The sequence below is a fragment of the Lepisosteus platostomus genome, chromosome 5 (assembly GCF_059453375.1).
Source record: "Lepisosteus platostomus isolate fLepPlt1 chromosome 5, fLepPlt1.hap1, whole genome shotgun sequence".
Lineage (NCBI taxonomy): Eukaryota > Metazoa > Chordata > Actinopteri > Semionotiformes > Lepisosteidae > Lepisosteus > Lepisosteus platostomus.
In genome coordinates, this window is record NC_142615.1 from 6,184,838 (window position 1) to 6,205,737 (window position 20,900).

Consider the following 20,900-nt stretch of genomic DNA (forward strand, 5'->3'; position numbering starts at 1 on the left):
ATTGTACATTTTTATTAAGTACAATCTACTGTATTTTTAGAAAAAAATGGCATACTGTGCACGATATGTTGCAGAAACACAACCTGATATTTTCATAATTATTATTTTAATCATTTGACAAGTATGAGGTCCCGGATCCAAATCTTCAGTTCTGATTTTTTTTAAAGTGATATCTTCTCTTCCTCTCGTGGAAATCACAAGATGTGAGCAAATGTTTTTTGTTCTTTTTTTTTCACGTTGCGATCCAAAGAGCCTCAGACGCACAGTCTGACAGTAACCAAACCAGAATGGATTCTGCTGGGAGCCGGACTGAGCTCATTCTCACTCCCTGTGCTGAAAACAGAATTATCTCTTCCCCGAACATCGTCTACAGCTGCTAGATATTGCTCTGTGTCCTACTGCTCCAGCAATTCCTTTGACCAAAGACAGATCACTTGTGCGCTTTTAAACTTCTTGCCGCTACAGGCTCTTTGATGGCTCATGCTGATCGTCCTGTGGATCCAAAAGAAAATATTAAAGCTGATACTGATATTTTCGATTGTAATTTGCATCTAGCTACTGTCACGGACGTCCAAAGGGACTAACTGTGGGGAGCGGGAGAGCAGAAAAAGACCCATATGCGTAGCGGCGAGACGGGAAAAGGCCCGGGCTCATTAGTGCAAAGAGTTCAGGAATGCCGTATAGAAACCTGTGCCCTCAGGGAGCGGACGTGGGGTGCCCTGGTGCTAGGCGGGTCTCAGGACATCCGAACATCAATGCTGAGCGAGGACAGAGTGCAAGACCCGGAAATATATAGCCCAAGGGAAAGAGAGGGACAGGAAGGACAGCAGACCGGAAACTAGGGACAGGTCAGAGAAGGAGCGCCCTCTGGCTGCAGAGGGCGTGACAGCTACAACGTCCCTGGAAAAGAAAATTTATTAGTTGCGTGCAATCGGAATCTTTTACTTTACGTATGGTAGTGGAAATAGTTTTAAAAATGTTTTCTAAAGAAGATTGTATCGCCAGGACCTGCCTTTAGCGCTCAGTAGCGATGACGCTGTTGATATAGATGGAGAAGAAATGTAAGATGAATTGATGATCTAAGCTAAAATAGCCCTAACATGCCTGCTGTAACAGTGTTTGTATTCATAGCAAGTAATATTCTTTTTCAAACCCGAACGTTCCTTTTGCATTAAGTGTTATGTAACCATTAGCGGTTTCTGTAGCTTCTGAAGAGCGCACTTTTCCAAACTGAAGCCTATAAGAACATTATTCAAGATGCACCATGGCCCAGAATCGTGCATCGGGACAAGGATTAACATCAATTGAAAGTACTCCCAAATAAAAGATTTGACCGAAAAATTGAAAGAGTAGGCAAGTATTAAAACAACGCCATAACTGCTCGACTTCCAGTCGCTTTCCTGGTTCAGGCTTTGTAAAATGACATGATCAGTGAAGTAACAGCGCAGTACAGAACACCCGGTCAGGAGCTTATGCAGCGAATCATCATGAACACGACAAGAGAAAAGGCACACTGCTTATCCGCGAAACATCACGCCCGGCTTTAGGGACAGTGTCATCAGAGAGTGGAAGCTTCAGACCTCGGTTTTGTACCGGGGTAAAGTTAGCTCGAAGTTCGAAAACGATTTTGGCACGCCTGTAGCGCTTTCACGAAACCTCTTAGAGTTGCGAGAATGCTTGTTTTGTGTATAAAATACATTGTGGATGCTTTCTCAGCCTTTACTTTGTCGTTTTTATGACATTTTTTTGACCAAGCACAAATATTCTTTTGTCCATATCTTCGCGATGGAAGCACAGAACGCCGTCAAACCAAATGCATTTTAAAGACCACGACTTGTGGATATTTCCACACCCTTTACATCAAACTATCAGTGAGCTAATTATCTTTTTTAAAACCTCCGGTTTTTCATCGATGCGTAATTACGCACGAACTGGAGCCCGGGGGACCGCTGTGTGCACACGTTCACAACGCGAGAAATACTGTTCAATACGGCTTCATGCGAAAAACCCGTATATGACCATAGGAAGCAGAACAGCGCAGTCTCCCATTACCCAGACTGTAAGCACGGGAATAAAGCTTTGTTTGATTTCTGAAACCCTTCCTTTACGCCCTGTTTTCATTCAGGTAAGGGTCAACTATATTGAAAATACTACTGACAGCAGGAAGATTAAAATATTCTTTACTCAGCAGCTTATTAAAAACAGCTCCCATGATGTTCAAACCGATTTTTTACACAGAACACTGACACAGCTTTGTGTTCTGAATCTCTTTTTCTCTTGCTTTTATTTAATGTGGCACAATGCACTGGGATAGGGGTATTCTGTTCACAAACCAATAGCATTTAAACCACAGCACCCACAATGCTGCAGGTAAGTGTTTTGCACACTAAGCAGGTCATCTGACTATTCCCAGCTTTGTTTTGGGTTATGGAACCTTTATTTTTTTATGATTTTCTGAAGATAACACTACAGGTGGGATGGGTGGGTTGTCTTCATGGCTCAATAGCATTTCAAATACAGCACCCACACTGCTGAAACCAAGTGTTTTAGACACCAGACAGGCCCCCGAACCTCATACAACCTTACTGTGGCTGTGGCCCCTTTCTTTATTTTGTCATGAGTTTCTGAAGATAACACTACAGGTAATACACTGGGACGGGTGGGTCGTCTTCATGGCTCAATAGCATTTCAAATACAGCACCCACTCTGCTGAAACCAAGTGTTTTACACACCAGACAGGCCCCCAAACCTCATACAACCTTACTGTGGCTGTGGCCCCTTTCTTTATTTTGTAATGAGTTTCTGAAGATAACACTACAGGTAATACACTGGGACGGGTGGGTCGTCTTCATGGCTCAATAGCATTTCAAATACAGCACCCACTCTGCTGAAACCAAGTGTTTTACACACCAGACAGGCCCCCAAACCTCATACAACCTTACTGTGGCTGTGGCCCCTTTCTTTATTTTGTAATGAGTTTCTGAAGATAACACTACAGGTAATACACTGGGACGGGTGGGTCGTCTTCATGGCTCAATAGCATTTCAAATACAGCACCCACACTGCTGAAACCAAGTGTTTTACACACCAGACAGGCCCCCAAACCTCATACAACCTTACTGTGGCTGTGGCCCCTTTCTTTATTTTGTGATGAGTTTCTGAAGATAACACTACAGGTAATACACTGGGACGGGTGGGTCGTCTTCATGGCTCAATAGCATTTCAAATACAGCACCCACTCTGCTGAAACCAAGTGTTTTACACACCAGACAGGCCCCCAAACCTCATACAACCTTACTGTGGCTGTGGCCCCTTTCTTTATTTTGTAATGAGTTTCTGAAGATAACACTACAGGTAATACACTGGGACGGGTGGGTCGTCTTCATGGCTCAATAGCATTTCAAATACAGCACCCACTCTGCTGAAACCAAGTGTTTTACACACCAGACAGGCCCCCGAACCTCGTACAACCTTGCTGTGGCTGTGGCCCCTTTCTTTAATTTTTTATGATTTTCTGAAGATTACACTACAGGTAATACACTGGGACAGGTGGGTCGTCTTCATGGCTCAATAGCATTTCAAATACAGCACCCACACTGCTGAAACCAAGTGTTTTACACACCAGACAGGCCCCCAAACCTCATACAAGCTTACTGTGGCTGTGGCCCCTTTCTTTAATTTTTTATGATTTTCTGAAGATTACACTACAGGTAATACACTGGGACAGGTGGGTCGTCTTCATGGCTCAATAGCATTTCAAATACAGCATCCACACTGCTGAAACCAAGTGTTTTACACACCAGACAGGCCCCTAAACCTTGTACAACCTTGCTGTGGCTGTGGCCCCTTTCTTTAATTTTTTATGATTTTCTGAAGATTACACTACAGGTAATACACTGGGACAGGTGGGTCGTCTTCATGGCTTCATGATTTTTTGACTGTAATCAAGTGTTGTGCACACAAGGCAGGCCTCCTGACCTTTCACAGTCATGCTTTGTTGTGTGAAACTTTAATTCTCTTTTTAGGATTTTTTGAACATGGGAACTTCCACCGATATGAATGAGGTGCTCTTCAATAGCTTTTTCATTTATACACACAAGCGTATGTAACCAAGACACTCAGAACCAACAGAATCAACGTGAAGTCATAGAAAATCAAGAATGCCCCCGAGACATCTGCACCCCCCTCTTGGACCACTCTGGTATCAACACCCCCAAACCAATCCATACCAGCTAACAAGACTCAGAATCGGTGCAACCCTCCAACCTGGACCAAGAGCAGGATGGGACAAGTACCTGCACCACACTACGCACCCCTCATCCAGACCAGCAGGACAGCCAGACAGCACCATCATGACACACATAATGAGATCACTCTCTGTCAGTATGTGTAACATTCTGGGCCTGGGCTCCTCTGTATTTGGGCTGAAGGGAGTTCAACAACATTATTAAACGGACTGACATCATAATCTGACAAGATACATTGTTTAGGGGAGACTTGTCCACCCACTGTCCCCCTGGTAACGTGAAGATCATTGTCCCTTGGCTTACCTAAACCAGAATCACTTGGGTCTCCGGGGAGGATCGGTGTATGGTACAAAGTCTTAAAAACAGAATATTGTTGAATTGTCTATAAAAAACAACCAATATCCCTTGGATTTCCCAAACACAAAGCTGGAGCAAGTATACTAACTCCATACCCTTAAACTACAAAAGGCCTGTGGCGTAGACAGGGTAAACAGCCACATCATGTGACATAACTGCATGAGCCTAGTGATGAGCCTAGTTTAAAATACTCAACCCCATCCTGAAGTACGGATGTTTTCCTTTGGCCTGGAATCCAGGACTGATCACCTGACCCTAACAACTGCCGGAGCATTTGTGTGAACAGTAACCTGGGCTAGCTATTCACCAGTATCTTCAATACCCTATTACTGGCAGCTTGCCAAATACAGTGTCCTGAATAGAAATCAGATCGACTTCATATGAAGCTGGCACATATCTGACCACATACGCACTCAACACACACTTTAAATGAACAGAAAAATAGTGACCAGTGTCTTTGATTTCTAAAAAGCAATAGGCTCTATTTTGAACAAATAACAAATATACAAACTTTCAATGTGGGGTAAGAGGTACAGTCCACAACTGATTTTTTTTAGCGTACTCAGAAAGTATAAGCGGTTTGAAAATACTTACATAAATTATTTTAGGAAGACTGTGTTGGTTTTTGTATCATTTGTGTTTGTGTTGACTCTTATTGAGATCTCCAGTCACCTGCCCTTATAGATGCCTCTTTTGCTTATGTGTTGTTAGAAATTGAGCTCGCCTGTGTGCCTGCTTCTAGGGTTTTTTTAAAAAAGGAATAGGTTGGTTTTCTATTTTTTTGACCCCTTGCCCAGTAGCAGTCTACTACAGGGGGGATTCTGGGTCCTCTCTCCATACAGTATGTCTCCTTTTGCATTGTTTCCAGACCTGGGCTGATTTGAGTTTTTCATGGTAATGGATTACAAGGGTAGGTCTGACAGAAGTGAATGTGGTGGATCTGCCATCTGCCCAGGCAGGAAGGTAGATACAGTATATGTAAACAGGTTTTAGCATTAATGTTTTGCATACAATCACCCTTTCCAAAAGGTGAGATAACCAGAGAAAACAGGACACAGCTTTTCTAGGGACTTTTTTTCCCTACAGTATTTATGGTTACGATGGGTTTTAACTCTTTGTGGAGATAAGCTATTTTTATCTTTTCTTTGGTGTAGGTTCATGAATGCATGGGCTTTCTTTTCTTCCATGTCTTGTTCCTTTGTTCAGTTGTTTTGTATTCTTTCTGTTTTGTCCCCTTATTTTTGTGCTGGTGCAAGAATTTCTGCTGGCTTTTCCATGTTTTTCCCTTTTGCTCTTTGATTTAATTTTTTCCTGTGACCCATTTTTCCTTATTTATCTCAATGTGATATTTTCCCCTTCTCCTCAGCTGTTGAGTCTCTTGCACTTTCTTCCCTGTTATCAGTATTGTCTGATGTTGGATTGCATTTTAAGTTCCTTATTTTTTAGTAATCCTGTAATTTTTTTCCACTGTTATTCTCATCTTTTATTGTACTATTGCTGTTATTGCAGTCTTCCCACAGTTTATTTTATTCTTAAACAACATACTAAATAATATAAGAATACATGTTGTGCTCATCTCTTTCCTGCCACTTGCACTCCTGATATTGTCTTCAAATAATTCCAATATTTTAGAGCTCTATATTTTCAAGCCTTGAAGGCCTAAGGTTGTTTTTTAAAGTGTTTGAATGTGATGTACTAACTACTGTCTACAATAACAATAACATACATAAATTACCAATAACATGCATATAAAAAATAGCCCAGAAATCAAGTATGAAGTAAGGAAATGGCTGCAGCTATGAATCAGAATTTTAATCTATTGGTTTTGTAGTTGGTTGGAACTTGGAACTAGTTAGACAAGGGGTGTGAAGATTCGTTACAGATGTATTTTGCTGTACGCAAAACAAGTGAACAATAGACGGACATAATTTCACAAGACAACCCAGTTGGTTCTTGAAATTTCCAAACCACACATCAGAGTGAAAATTAAAACAAATTGAGGAAGGACCGATAGGAGAAGATCAACAATGAATCATTAACATTACAATGCTTAAGTTGCCTTTATAATAAAGACAATTTTGTCCTTTTGTGAGGATCATGTCCACATTGGACCTGTTTTTTTAAGTTGTTTTGAAATTTCACTTAGGGTTCAGAACATTTCACAACTACTAATTTTTTTTCCTACCACCTCAGCTAATTCTCTCCCCCTTTAGGTTTGGGTGGGGGTATGGGTTTTTTCCAGAAACCTGTTATCATTTCTTTGATGTTGGACACATTTGTCTTCAGGAAGTTTTCTTCACACCTCCTATCATACTCATCTGACATGTCCATAGCTACACTCATTTACTTGCAGCAGACAAACAATGACAGAGTCGTCTGCAAATTTTATTAAGTGTCTGGAGTGGTGAGAGCTCTTGAGGGTGTTTGCTTACAGGACAAAGAGTAACGGAGACAATATGCATCCTTGGGGGAACCAGTAAAACAATACCTGTTGTTGGATAATACATTGTTGACTGTTCAGAAATCAGTAACCCCTCTGATGATGTTAAGATCAAAACCAAAGTTTGATAATAGCTTTGCTGCCTGTACTTGAGGTCAAATGCAATTGCATACAGAGGAGGAAGTATAGCACAACAAAAATAACACACTTCTAAATCTACCACAGCACAGAAAAAAACTAGAAAAATCACTTATAAAACCACAGGAGTACACAAACATAACACAAACTAGAATGCCACATAGACAATAATCTGTAGCAGAATATCTGCTTATGTTGTATTTTCTTTGTGGATGTTTTTGGATGTTGTATTGGCCTTGGCAACTCTGTGATTTAACAGTCATGATAATAAAGCATTTTTGAATCTCTATGTGAGTGGAACCTGTTGAATATTAGTTCAGATGGCTAGCTGTGTCAGCAGGTGTAGGCTGCAAAGGATCAAGTAATAGTTTAATTCCATGCTGAAAAGAGAAGAAAGAAAACACGACATTTTGGCTGTGGAGCCTTCTTCAAGGGTTACAGTTGAAGAAGGCTCCATGGCCGAAACTTTGTTTTCTTTCTTCTCTTTTCAGCATGGAATTAAACTATTACTTGTTAAATATTAGTTACACTTGGGTTTCGCAATATAATATAACCAAGAGGTATTGTTATTTTTTTAATACTTTTACAGCAGTCAAACTGGCATACTCTGATATCTGAGAGAGAGTTTAATATAAAATGTTTCTCTTGAACTGTCATGAACCAGTTTAATTTGTTTTTACCTCTCTACAAATCAGCCTTCAAAATCTTAACTCATGTAGCTGTAATGTACATGAACACCATTAAAAAGTTTTCCTTTCTCTATGTGGCACGTGGAGTGCTGAGAACGCATGCTCCAAGCTGCTTGCTCCTGTAAGGAATTAACAACTTAAAGATTAAGTTAAATTATAAATAGGCCTCACCCTGTACATAGGGAGTTATGGGACATGTTGTGTTTAGAAGGGATTTAAAAGTAAAAAGTAAAGCCTGAAATAAACAAACTGTGCCATGTAAGACCAAGGTAAGGAATGTTTGTTACTATTTGTTTTGTCTGGTTATTTAAACCATTCCGTCTATTTCACACTTAACCAATTTTGAATTAGAAAGACTACAAACTGTGCAAACTTCCAAGTCTGTAAGGGTGTATGATGTAGATCATTCACAAGAGCACACGGCTGCTTGTTATAATTGTAAGAACTGTAGTTCACTACTGTTCTTTTGACTCTTGAGCTTGCATCATACAGCCGTTGGAGTGCATTTCAAACCTAAGAGATATCAAACTCATTTAACCTGTCAGACATATGTTAAATGGGTTGTGACTTTTGGCAAAGTTTTTTGCAACATAATTTGTTTCATGAATACCATTTATCTCTATAACAACTTTCCTGTCCCCAGAACATATGTTTTAAGTTGCTTGATCCCATTGGGTGCAACCTTTCCATTGTATTCATAATGTGTTGTTTGCATTAGGAGTGTGTTAAATAAGCAGAAAAGAGGCCTGTTTTTTCTGTTGCTTCTGATCTTATACAGTGGTCAGAATCTCTCATCCAAAAGCTTATGAGTGGAAAAAAATTTAGTACAGATGCACAATCCATTAAAAACCATTTAAAGAGCATAAGGGTTTTCATCACATGGACTTGTTCGACTGTTGAGGATTTCTGTTTTGGTGGAGGATCAATTAAAGGACAACAACCTGAAACACTATCTTCGATCTTTCCAGAGCTGTAAGTAGTCATTCCAAGTTTATTAACTTGTCTCTTTTTTTCTATGTACTTTTCAATAGCCACTGATGTTATTTACAACAGATTTTCTTTTCAAAATTGCATCTTTTTGGACAAATTTTAAAGAATTGGCACAATAGGCGGAGGAGTGGCTCTGTGGCTCAGGATCTGCACCGGTGGCTGGAAGGTTGCTGGTTCACATCCCATGGTTGACAGAGGAATCCTACTCTGTTGAGCCCCTGAGTAAGGCCTTTAATCCCAGCTGCTCCAGGGGTGCTGTACAATGGCAGGCTCTGACTCCCAGCTTTTCTCCCTGTCTGTGTGTCTCATGGAGAGCAAGCTGAGGTATGCAGAATATGAAGTCCTAATGCAAGAAAATGTATATGGTCAATACAGTAATCAGATTTATTCCATGCTGAAAAGAGAAGAAAGAAAACACAATGTTTTGACCATGGAGCCTTCTTCAGTTATGATTTGATTTTTTACAATCATACCCACAAAAACTTTGCAATTTTTAAAAATCTTGCAAACACAACCCAGATATGTTGACTTCTTTAAAAACATTTTTTTAAAAGAAACACATACTTCTTTTCTAGTTTTTTTTTATGTGGTGGCTGTCAGGAATCCTCAGTGAAAAGGTATGCAGATCCTGTGCAGACGCAGGAGCAAGTAGTTATTGAGACAAGAGAACAATCCGAAACGTCAGGCAAGATCATAGTCGATAGGCGAAAGGTAGATCAAAATCCAGGAAGTACAGAGAGAAGCAAACAATCCGAAACAGAAGGCAAGGTCCAAGGTCGAGAGGCAAAAGGGAGATCAGTAACCAGTAAGCGAGATTTAGAGTAAACGCGAGGTAGAGCTCTCAAAGAGAAGACTCAATACCGAGGGTTTGGATGGTTAAAATTGTGCTGCTTGCCGCACAGTAGAGTGTGTGCTGATGGATTAACACGTGCGGCGGCGCTTGTTATAATTAACCCGCTGCTGGTAGTGGTTAGTTCTTTTGTGAGTTATTCTCCGCTAGCTGGTGGTTGTGACAGTGACAGAATGCTGTTTTGTGATTGATGCTATATCAAAATATAGGGCCCGTAAAATTAAACACAGAACTAAAACCATTTAATGGACTTGTACATCTGTTGCGCTCCTACACTATTAACATCCATTGGGCATTGAATTTCAATTATGTTTCCAGTCCATTCAGATATGTTCTCTATTTTTCAGATTGCTGGCAATGTCACATGTTAAAGGAGGACAGAGGAGTAGAAGGCCAGACCTGTGGTCAAGGGCTGGTGGAGTAGGGAATGTGATCAACGAATTTCTGAAGTTTTCTAAACTCGAAAAAAAAATTAGGTGGAATGACAGTATGTGGTCAACACTGTCAAACAGAGTCCTTGGAGAGGAATGCCCCAGCAACAAGAAATGGTTATCAGTGATTTGGCATGAAGATAGAAAACAACTAAGAACCAAAGTGCTTAGGGCGCAGAAAGAGGAGAGTATTGGTAGGGATTCCAAACCAGATGACAGTACAGAATCTATAGTCAATATTTCAAGTCAAAGTGAGGGACATAGTTTGGAAGGCAACATAGAGCTCAGAAGTTCATCAGAAGATACAGAAGATGCATGGGCAGCACACGGCAGCACAGACAGTGGTGACATGTTAGAGGGAGAAAAAATCTGTGTAGAATCAGAAAAAAAGCCTGAAGAGCACAGTGAATATTCCCAGGGGGCAAACTCATCTGGGACATCACCTCAGGATAAAAGGGGATTAAGAAAGATTATGTCTGTGCCTAAAACTTTCCAAGTATGTTTAAAGGCTGAACAATGGAGAAAAATAGCACCTCTAAAAGGTACATCTAAACTAAGACGACCATGGACCCAGATCTTATATAACGATTTCAGGAAGATAAATCCTTGTTGCCCAATAGCCTTCAAATACCAATACATCAGGAAAGAGAACAGCAGAAAAAAAAAACTTTCTGATGATAAAAGCAGTCTGTACCTTCTTTATCGTCGAAAGATTGCCCGTGCCCTCACAAAAGGAATCAGCAATGTGTACTACAGGAACCTGAGCAGAACACCGCTTGCTGAAATTGCAGCAGGCAATTTATCTAAACCACTAACACAGAATGTCCTGAAAGTCATTTCATCAGAGTTCAGGAACAGTAAACGCATTCACTATGATCCAGTGTTTGAATTACATATGGCACAAAAATATATGAAAGCATGCGACTTCGACATTGTCCATTTCCCAGGATATATACAGATTTTGCAGTTAGACACATTTGCTGCCTATCTTTACACAGAACAGAGTATGCGAATTCTTATTGCCCATCTAAAGATGAAGGAGAAAGTCAGCCTTTACCTGGATGCAACAGGAGGGGTAGTCAGAAAAATTCCATCGGAGAACAAAAGAATTTTGTACTACAGTCTTACGTTACCTGGAGGTGGAAAAAGAAAGCCTCCATTACCAGTGTCTGAAATGTTGACAACTGACCACACCATTGTCAGTATAGAACGTTGGCTACGGAAATTCATGTTTGACATCTCAACATGTACTACCAAGAGAGTGCAGCATGTAGAAACTGACTACAGCTGGGCCCTGATTCACGGTGTTCTTTTTGCCTTCAATGGGGACACCATCCATGCATACTTAAATCGTGCAATGAAAGTCTGCCAAGGCAAACTTAAGTACACAGAACTTCAGATGTTCACTGTTCTGCACCTTTGCTCTGCCCATGTCATAAAGGCTGTCTCTCAAGCAATTAGTAAAAAAACAACAGACAAAGGACTGCGAGACTTTGCAACATTTTCCTTTGCCATCCTGCAAAACAGCACAACTTTGAGTGTCGCCAGAAATGTTTTCAAACACATGTGTATTGTACTCTCAAGCAGGAGGTTCACAAATGAAGTCCAATCTAGTGTCTGCCTCCTTAACGCTTACATTTCTCAAACAACCACACCAGACCAGATGGAAAAGGAAGCAGAAGTCAAAGACACAGATGAGGTACTGTACCCAAAAATGAGAGGCAGCCTGGGCCGCTCTCCTTTCGCTGTGGAGTTCAAAGGTATTTATGAAGACAGCATATCAGCTCAAGGACATGATGACTATGGGACACAACACAATGTGAACCCCTATTTCTGTGAAGACATAATAAGATTTCTGTTGCAAAGATACATGGCACTATTTCCACTGTGGAGTGGAATTTTGTTGGGTGACCTGGCAAGATATGCTTCAGACAGCAAAAAAGACATATCAATGTCAGAGGTAGCACAAACAAGAGCCACTACTTGTCATGTTGAGACCTGGTTTGGCATTGTCAAGCATTCAATACTTCAGCACAGGAGGAAACTGAGGCCAGCAGAGTTTATTACGATAATGAGACAATCCCTCCAAGGCCAGTACAGAGAACATATAATCCAAAATGCTCTCCCCAAAAAGGTTTTGACGGCTCCATTGATCACCACTAAGACACGTCATGAACATGCACAGGAACAATGGGCAAAGAGAGCACCAGGTGTAGGCAAAGAAACAAAAAATAAATTCTACAGCGCACCACAGAAAATTCCAATCCCCAAAAAAATGAGAACACAGGAAAAAAAAGTTAGCAATAGAAATATTGAAACAAATGAAAAATCGCCAGATGACAGCAACGGCCTGCAAGTACAGCAGGGGAAAGCAGGAACCACAGAATATAAAGAATGGCAGCACAAAGAAGAAAGGAAAGTGTCACCCAAGCAAGCTGCCGTGGGCATGGCTGAAGTGATCACACCACACTGTGATGCACGCCCCATCTCAAAACTTATAAAAGAGAAAACAGATTTCAAAAAGAAGGTAGGATTTGTATTTCAAATATTTCTCTGTGTGGACATTCACTTCTTTTTCAGAGCTTATGAATGTCATCTTCTACTACTGTAGGTGTTCTTTGTCGTTTCTCTCTAACTTGTTATACTTGTTGACATACTTGTGTTATACTTGTGGTGTGTAATCTCAATTTTCATTATGTTAGGTCCAGTGATCTCTTGTGTATGCTTTTGGCTTGGTAAATCTTTTTTAGGTTCATGCCCTTTGGAACATCAATCCGAGTGAATTAGTGGTTGCAGTTTTGCCATCCATGCACAGTGCAGACACATATATTCTCAGACACTCGGAGTTTGTGTCTCTGAAACCAGATGAGTGGCTCATAGGCGAGGTAAGATGAAAGTGTTTGATTGCATGCATTTGTTAAGGTTTCTGAGCTTTTGTGTAATCAAATGTGTGTGAGTGCGTGAAATCACATCTTCTTCAATTGTGTTTGCTTTTTCCATAAGACCATTGAGTGTTACTTTCAAGTAGCGAAAGAATCCATGGACTTGGGGAAGAAGGTTTTCCTAATGAACCACTACACAACTGGTGTAATCATGAGTGGGAATAGAGAGCGCATGGCTAGACAACGTTTGTCCAAGGTAAGGACATCAAACACAAATGTTGATGGATTACATTAGTGAGGGGCAAACATGGTTTTTCACTAACTGATGATTGTTTTATCAATAGAGAAACAAGGAGAGCTACAAGCAATCAAAACAGGTCACAACTGTGCCCATGGTGCTGCCTAAAGAAACTACCTTTATAGTCAGAAATCAAAATTCAAAGGTAGCACACCATCCCTGTGAGGCAGCCTGTTGTACTAATCTTGTCATTCTTTTCATTACAGGTCAACTTTGAAAACTATGAAGCCATTATTAGCTTTTTTAACACTGGTGTCCACTGGAAATTGTTGGTAAGTGTGGTGCAGGTAATCCAAAACAGCGTAGGTTTATAATTACACCTGGAACCATTACAGTTCAAGTGATTATCCTTGTTGCATCTAAAAAAATTACAAAGTCACAATGTATGTGTTCCTCTCCTGTTAAAAAAGGTGGACATTGATAGTGAGTGTCCAAGGCAATGGTGACAGTGCACTTTTCCTAAATTATTATTGTGAATACTGCTGTGTAATGAACAGACAACCAAACAAGTCAAAGTGTCATGTAGGAAAAAAAGTACTGTTAGGTCATTTCCTGACTGTCTTTGCCGAGGTTTGCAAAATATTAAATGTTAAATAATATATAAATATAAATATAATATATATAAAATATTCAAATATTAAAAACCTTTGTTTAAACAACATAAAACTCCTGAAACTGCCTGTGTGTCTGGCCCCACATTAAATGCAACTTCATGTCTGATGATGGGCCCTTTGTTTCTTGCAGTATCTGTATGCTTATTCCCAGAAAGTCTTTGTGGTCGACCCTATGGGGAGTGACGAGATGGGAGACTCCACTGCAGCGGCAAAAAGGTTCAGGTAAGAAATCAAGCATTAGTTTCGTGGTGAAATTCTGCAGGGGCACACATACATTTCAGGTTCAAGTTCAGCATGACAAATATTTCCTCATTTATCAATAACCTATTGTTTTGATTCACAGGGACTTTTTTAAGATGCGAAGGAATGTCCTAGGAAAAGAAGACTGGTTGAATATCAACTGGCACCCAAGCGTGATTGGTCACACCAGGCAAGCAGATGCCTCAAGCTGTGGGGTCTTTGTGATGCAGGTCAGCATAACCTTTCCACGCCGAAATTTTGGACTTAAAACTATTGTATGAGAGATTTTTAGGGAAATAATTGCAACAAACTTTTGTCTGTTAGATGGGCGCAGACATCATTAACAATTTCCAGGATATTCCAACATATATCGAAATAAACAGCAGTGCCAAAGAAATGAGAAAGTTGCGGGAAGACCTGTCAATCAGAATTCTTGAGGCTTCAGGTATTGTACCATTTGATCCTCATTGCCTACTTTTCTTGGTGTATATTATTTTCCTGAAGCATGTTCTCTCTCTGTAACAAGTCTGGATGAAAAAGATTCTCAATTTATTTATATGCAGAACTCATTTGGGTATTCTTTTTGTACTATATAACACAGTGATGAAAAGTTAATTAAATCACATTTCACACAGTTAAAATTCAATGACACTTTGGCCTTCGTCGTGGTTGACACAACCATTGTCTGGGAAAAGTGTGGGTCTAAATTGCCCATAGTGAAGCAAAGCAAACTGAAACATGATAGCTGTGTTATCATGTGCCCCCTTAAAATCATAGCAACACACGCTGACGCAAAAAAGGGTAACAGGTGTTGACAGGAGTATTCTGAGACATGACAATGTGCGGTTTAAGAAGCAGTAGAACACCTAATCAGGAAAGTGCATACGAAAAGGTCTCTATCAAACTGTCTTCAATTATGCAACAATGATCTGTAGATAACATTGGAAAAATCAGTCTATTTGGCATGTTTATTATAGCTCCTCTCCAGGACATGTGCCTGATGTGTGGAGAAACACCAGTGCGGCAGACAAACTGGGTAAGTGAACATCATCTCTATCTGTATGTGTAATGTAAGCACATAATAACAAAACATGCCAGTGAAAGGTGATAGCTGAACTGATATAAGGTTTACTGTCCGTGTAGATTCAGTGTGACAGTTGTGAAAACTGGTTCCATGAATTGTGCATCTCAAAAGAAGAGTATGAAAGGGCAAAGAATGAAGTAACATGGATATGTACATTTTGCCAACCCCAGTTTGGTGAGTATGCTCTGCGTGCAAACTATCACTATGAAAGGGTTTTTTAAGCAGGACATGTAGTTTTAGATTCAGCAGAAACATACAGTAGGATGACATATTTCAGTGGACGTTATAATTGTTTGTTATTGTTAAGAAGTTTGGATTGCAGGCTTGTCTTCTGGCATTAATGGTTCTATAAATTAGAGATAACTTTTCAAAAAACACACCAAAGAAGGCACACATAAAAGATTACTGATAATCTGTGCAATTTATTACATGACACAGGCATCTCAAAGATAGAATTACTGTGTCAGATTAATGATTAGACATGGATGCATCAAATCACTTTCTAGGTTTCTTTCCAATAGTATAGAAACAAAGACACAACCATGAACACCTAAAAGAGCTTGCCATTTAGCACAGAAACAATATAACGTCTTGCTGTAAAAACACAAAGTAAGAAAAAAGGAGTTTGATTAAGAGAGATCTGGCAAATTGTGCAAATACCTAGATCTTGATTTGTGACCCATTTATACTCCTTGGATCCTTTGCAGTTCGTAACCCTTCTTACGGTTTTATATTTCAGGCACTGTTGATGAGTGAGCATCCACCCCCTACTCCCGAGCATTACATAAAAGACATGCTGGAAACTCAAGAAGACTGTCAACGTGTTCTCAGCAGAATTCACCTCCAAAAGACACGTAAGTACAAGTTTCAATATCCCCCCAAAAATTTATCTTGGGTAAGAGTAAACTTTCGTACACTTTGCCAAACAATAATGAAAACCACTAGAACACAAAATCACTAGAAACCATTTGTTATCTATTGCCAGAAACCAAACACAGTCTGTATGAAAACAGTAAAAAAGTTAATCATGACACAACACAGTCCCTTTTAAATATGATCACTACACTACACTGTTAACATCACTGTAGTAGTGCAAAGAAATGTAAAACGACAGTATGTCACCATGACATGATTTATGTGAAAGATTTCCAGATAAAATTGTATCCATCCTAGTAAGATAGATTAATCAAGAAATTCCACTCCGTTGTGAGAAAGATCAAAGAAAAATGGCTTCTATCAAATAGAAGTGTATCTAGGGTGATTCCTTTTTATTAGGTTTCCAAAACAGTACTCTATCTACCTTCAGACAGGGCACAGTGCTAAAAGGATTCTAACCGGAACAATAAAACACAATTGCATCATCGAAGTCCGAACCCCACTGGCTTTCAATATCGTACCATGTACATCTCCAGGAGTGGAGACTCATGAAAAAGAACAGCCTAGACACCAAAGTGATACTTTTCTTACAGTAAGGTTAAGGTAGTTGTAGGATGCTGTCTAGATCAATGAACAGATTATGTTAACAATAGCAAGCACGTAGCAGAGCATTTAGGCACACAGCCCCTAAATTGTGGAAATATATGTCAGACCTTTTTAAGGATGCCCCATACCTACAAGCATATTTAACAATGCTGTAGTCTTCTACATCGTCTCTGTAGTCTTCTTTATCCCAAGTGATCTAATTCTTTAGGAGGTGCAGAAACATAGATATCAAGTGGGTAAGTAGACAACCACGTTGCAATTGTTTTTTCTGTGTCTAACCCTTTTTTTTTCTCCACACCATGCCTGCCACTGTTCTCTCTTCGGTGCCTTTGGTTGATATTGAGCTCCGTCCCCCATGACAAGGGATCCTCCTGGATTTCTGAAGCAAGGAACCCAGCCTACAAAACTCAAGATCCTGTACTGCTCAACCCAGTGGATGGGACACACTCAACATTAACATCTAGTCTCACATAATATATGAAATAGAATTCACCGTGTCAATCTGCATGGTTGTGCATGTGAACTGTTTCTAGTAACTACTTGTCATACACAACCAGGACCTGGAGGGGAGGTCAACCATCAGGCCTTGGACCCCCAGAGATTTTTTTTCTCCTTTGGAGTTTTTTGTTTTTCTCTCCTTCGTGCCTGATGGTTACACAGTCACATCATCAAGACTGCATAACACACCTTCATTGTGATTACAGATATAGCTTATTTAAAATGTGAAACTAGGAAAAACCTAAACGTAACATGGGAAATAAAAAGAATGTAAAATCTAAAATTTTCAGATGTTGTGATGAAGCTTTTGACTCATGAATAGCACCCCCCTATCCCAGTGAATTACCTGTAGTGTTATCTTCAGAAACTCATTACAAAATAAAGAAAGGGGCCACAGCCACAGCAAGGTTGTACGAGGTTCGGGGGCCTGTCTGGTGTGTAAAACACTTGGTTTCAGCAGTGTGGGTGCTGTATTTGAAATGCTATTGAGCCTTGAAGACGACCCACCCGTCCCAGTGAATTACCTGTAGTGTTATCTTCAGAAACTAATGACAAAATAAAGAAAGGAGCCACAGCCACAGGAAGGTTGTATGAGGTTTGGGGGCCTGTCTGGTGTGTAAAACACTTGGTTTCAGCAGAGTGGGTGCTGTATTTGAAATGCTATTGAGCCATGAAGACGACCCACCCGTCCCAGTGTATTACCTGTAGTGTTATCTTCAGAAACTCATGACAAAATAAAGAAAGGAGCCACAGCCACAGGAAGGTTGTATGAGGTTTGGGGGCCTGTCTGGTGTGTAAAACACTTGGTTTCAGCAGAGTGGGTGCTGTATTTGAAATGCTATTGAGCCATGAAGACGACCCACCCGTCCCAGTGTATTACCTGTAGTGTTATCTTCAGAAACTCATGACAAAATAAAGAAAGGAGTCACAGCCACAGGAAGGTTGTATGAGGTTTGGGGGCCTGTCTGGTGCGAAAAACACTTGGTTTCAGCAGTGTGGGTGCTGTATTTGAAATGCTATTGAGCCATGAAGACGACCCACCCGTCCCAGTGTATTACCTGTAGTGTTATCTTCAGAAACTCATGACAAAATAAAGAAAGGAGCCACAGCCACAGGAAGGTTGTATGAGGTTTGGGGGCCTGTCTGGTGTGAAAAACACTTGGTTTCAGCAGTGTGGGTGCTGTATTTGAAATGCTATTGAGCCATGAAGACGACCCACCCGTCCCAGTGTATTACCTGTAGTGTTATCTTCAGAAACTCATGACAAAATAAAGAAAGGAGCCACAGCCACAGGAAGGTTGTATGAGGTTTGGGGGCCTGTCTGGTGTGAAAAACACTTGGTTTCAGCAGAGTGGGTGCTGTATTTGAAATGCTATTGAGCCATGAAGACGACCCACCTGTCCCAGTTTATTACCTGTAGTGTAATCTTCAGAAAATCATAAAAAATTAAAGAAAGGGGCCACAGCCACAGTAAGGTTGTATGAGGTTCGGGGGCCTGTCTGGTGTGTAAACACTTGGTTTCAGCAGTGTGGGTGCTGTATTTGAAATGCTATTGAGCCATGAAGACGACCCACCTGTCCCAGTGTATTACCTGTAGTGTAATCTTCAGAAAATCATAAAAAATTAAAGAAAGGGGCCACAGCCACAGTAAGGTTGTATGAGGTTCGGGGGCCTGTCTGGTGTGTAAAACACTTGGTTTCAGCAGTGTGGGTGCTGTATTTGAAATGCTATTGAGCCATGAAGACAACCCACCCATCCCACCTGTAGTGTTATCTTCAGAAAATCATAAAAAAATAAAGGTTCCATAACCCAAAACAAAGCTGGGAATAGTCAGATGACCTGCTTAGTGTGCAAAACACTTACCTGCAGCATTGTGGGTGCTGTGGTTTAAATGCTATTGGTTTGTGAACAGAATACCCCTATCCCAGTGCATTGTGCCACATTAAATAAAAGCAAGAGAAAAAGAGATTCAGAACACAAAGCTGTGTCAGTGTTCTGTGTAAAAAATCGGTTTGAACATCATGGGAGCTGTTTTTAATAAGCTGCTGAGAAAAGAATATTTTAATCTTCCTGCTGTCAGTAGTATTGTGAATATAGTTGACCCTTACCTGAATGAAAACAGGGCGTAAAGGAAGGGTTTCAGAAATCAAACAAAGCTTTATTCCCGTGCTTACAGTCTGGGTAATGGGAGACTGCGCTGTTCTGCTTCCTATGGTCATATACGGGTTTTTCGCACGAAGCCGTATTGAACAGTATTTCTCGCGTTGTTAACTTTACCCCGGGGTAAAGTTAGCTCGAAGTTCGAAAACGATTTTGGCACGCTTGTAGCACTTTCACGAAACCTCTTAGAGTTGCGAGAATGCTTGTTTTGTGTATAAAATACATTGTGGATGCTTTCTCAGCCTTTACTTTTTCGTTTTTATGACATTTTTTTGACCAAGCACGAATATTCTTTTGTCCATATCTTCGCAATGGAAGCACAGAACGCCGTCAAACCAAATGCATTTTAAAGACCACGACTTGTGGATATTTCCACACTCTTTACATCAAACTATCAGTGAGCTAATTATCTTTTTTTAAACCTCCGGTTTTTCATCGATGCGTAATTACGCACGAACTGGAACCCGGGGGACCGCTGTGTGCACACGTTCACAACGCGAGAAATACTGTTCAATACGGCTTCGTGCGAAAAACCCGTATATGACCATAGGAAGCAGAACAGTGCAGTCTCCCATTACCCAGACTGTAAGCATGGGAATAAAGCTTTGTTTGATTTCTGAAACCCTTCCTTTACGCCCTGTTTTCATTCAGGTAAGGGTCAACTATATTGAAAATACTACTGACAGCAGGAAGATTAAAATATTCTTTACTCAGCAGCTTGTTAAAAACAGCTCCCATGATGTTCAAACCGATTTTTTACACAGAACACTGACACTGCTTTGCATTCTGAATCTCTTTTTCTCATGCTTTTATTTAATATGGCACAATGCACTGGGATAGGGGTATTCTGTTCACAAACCAATAGCATTTAAACCACAGCACCCACAATGCTGCAAGTGTTTTGCACACTAAGCAGGTCCTCTGACTTTTCCCAGCTTTGTTTTGGGTTGTGGAACCTTTCTTTATATTTTTTAGGATTTTCTGAAGATAACACTACAGGTAATACACTGGGACAGGTGGGTCATCTTCATGGCTCAATAGCATTTCAAATACAGCACCCACACTGCTGTACCCAAGTGTTTTACACACCAGACAGGCCCCGAACCTCGTACAACCTTGCTGTGGCTGTGGCCCCTTTCTTTAATTTTTTTATGATTTTTTGAAGATAACACTACAGGTAATACACTGGGACAGGTGGGTCATCTTCATGGCTCAATAGCATTTCAAATACAGCACCCACACTGCTGAAACCAAGTGTTTTACACACCAGACAGGCCCCCTAACTTTATATAACCTTGCTGTGGCTGTGGCCCCTTTCTTTAATTTTTTATGATTTTTTGAAGATAACACTACAGGTAATACACTGGGATAGGTGGGTCGTCTTCATGGCTCAATAGCATTTCAAATACAGCACCCACACTGCTGAAACCAAGTGTTTTACACACCAGACAGGCCCCCTAACTTTATATAACCTTGCTGTGGCTGTGGCCCCTTTCTTTA

At 40.5% G+C, this 20,900-nt stretch overlaps 1 long non-coding RNA gene across 1 annotated transcript; it reads left to right on the forward strand.

Annotated features, from left to right (window-relative positions):
- Positions 1-12,901: 12,901 nt before the first annotated feature.
- On the forward strand, positions 12,902-13,594 carry LOC148662722 (uncharacterized). The gene is made up of 3 exons (XR_015937124.1): positions 12,902-13,027; positions 13,146-13,280; positions 13,529-13,594. It is a non-coding gene; the product is annotated as an uncharacterized LOC148662722 (long non-coding RNA).
- The last annotated feature ends 7,306 nt before the right edge of the window (positions 13,595-20,900 follow it).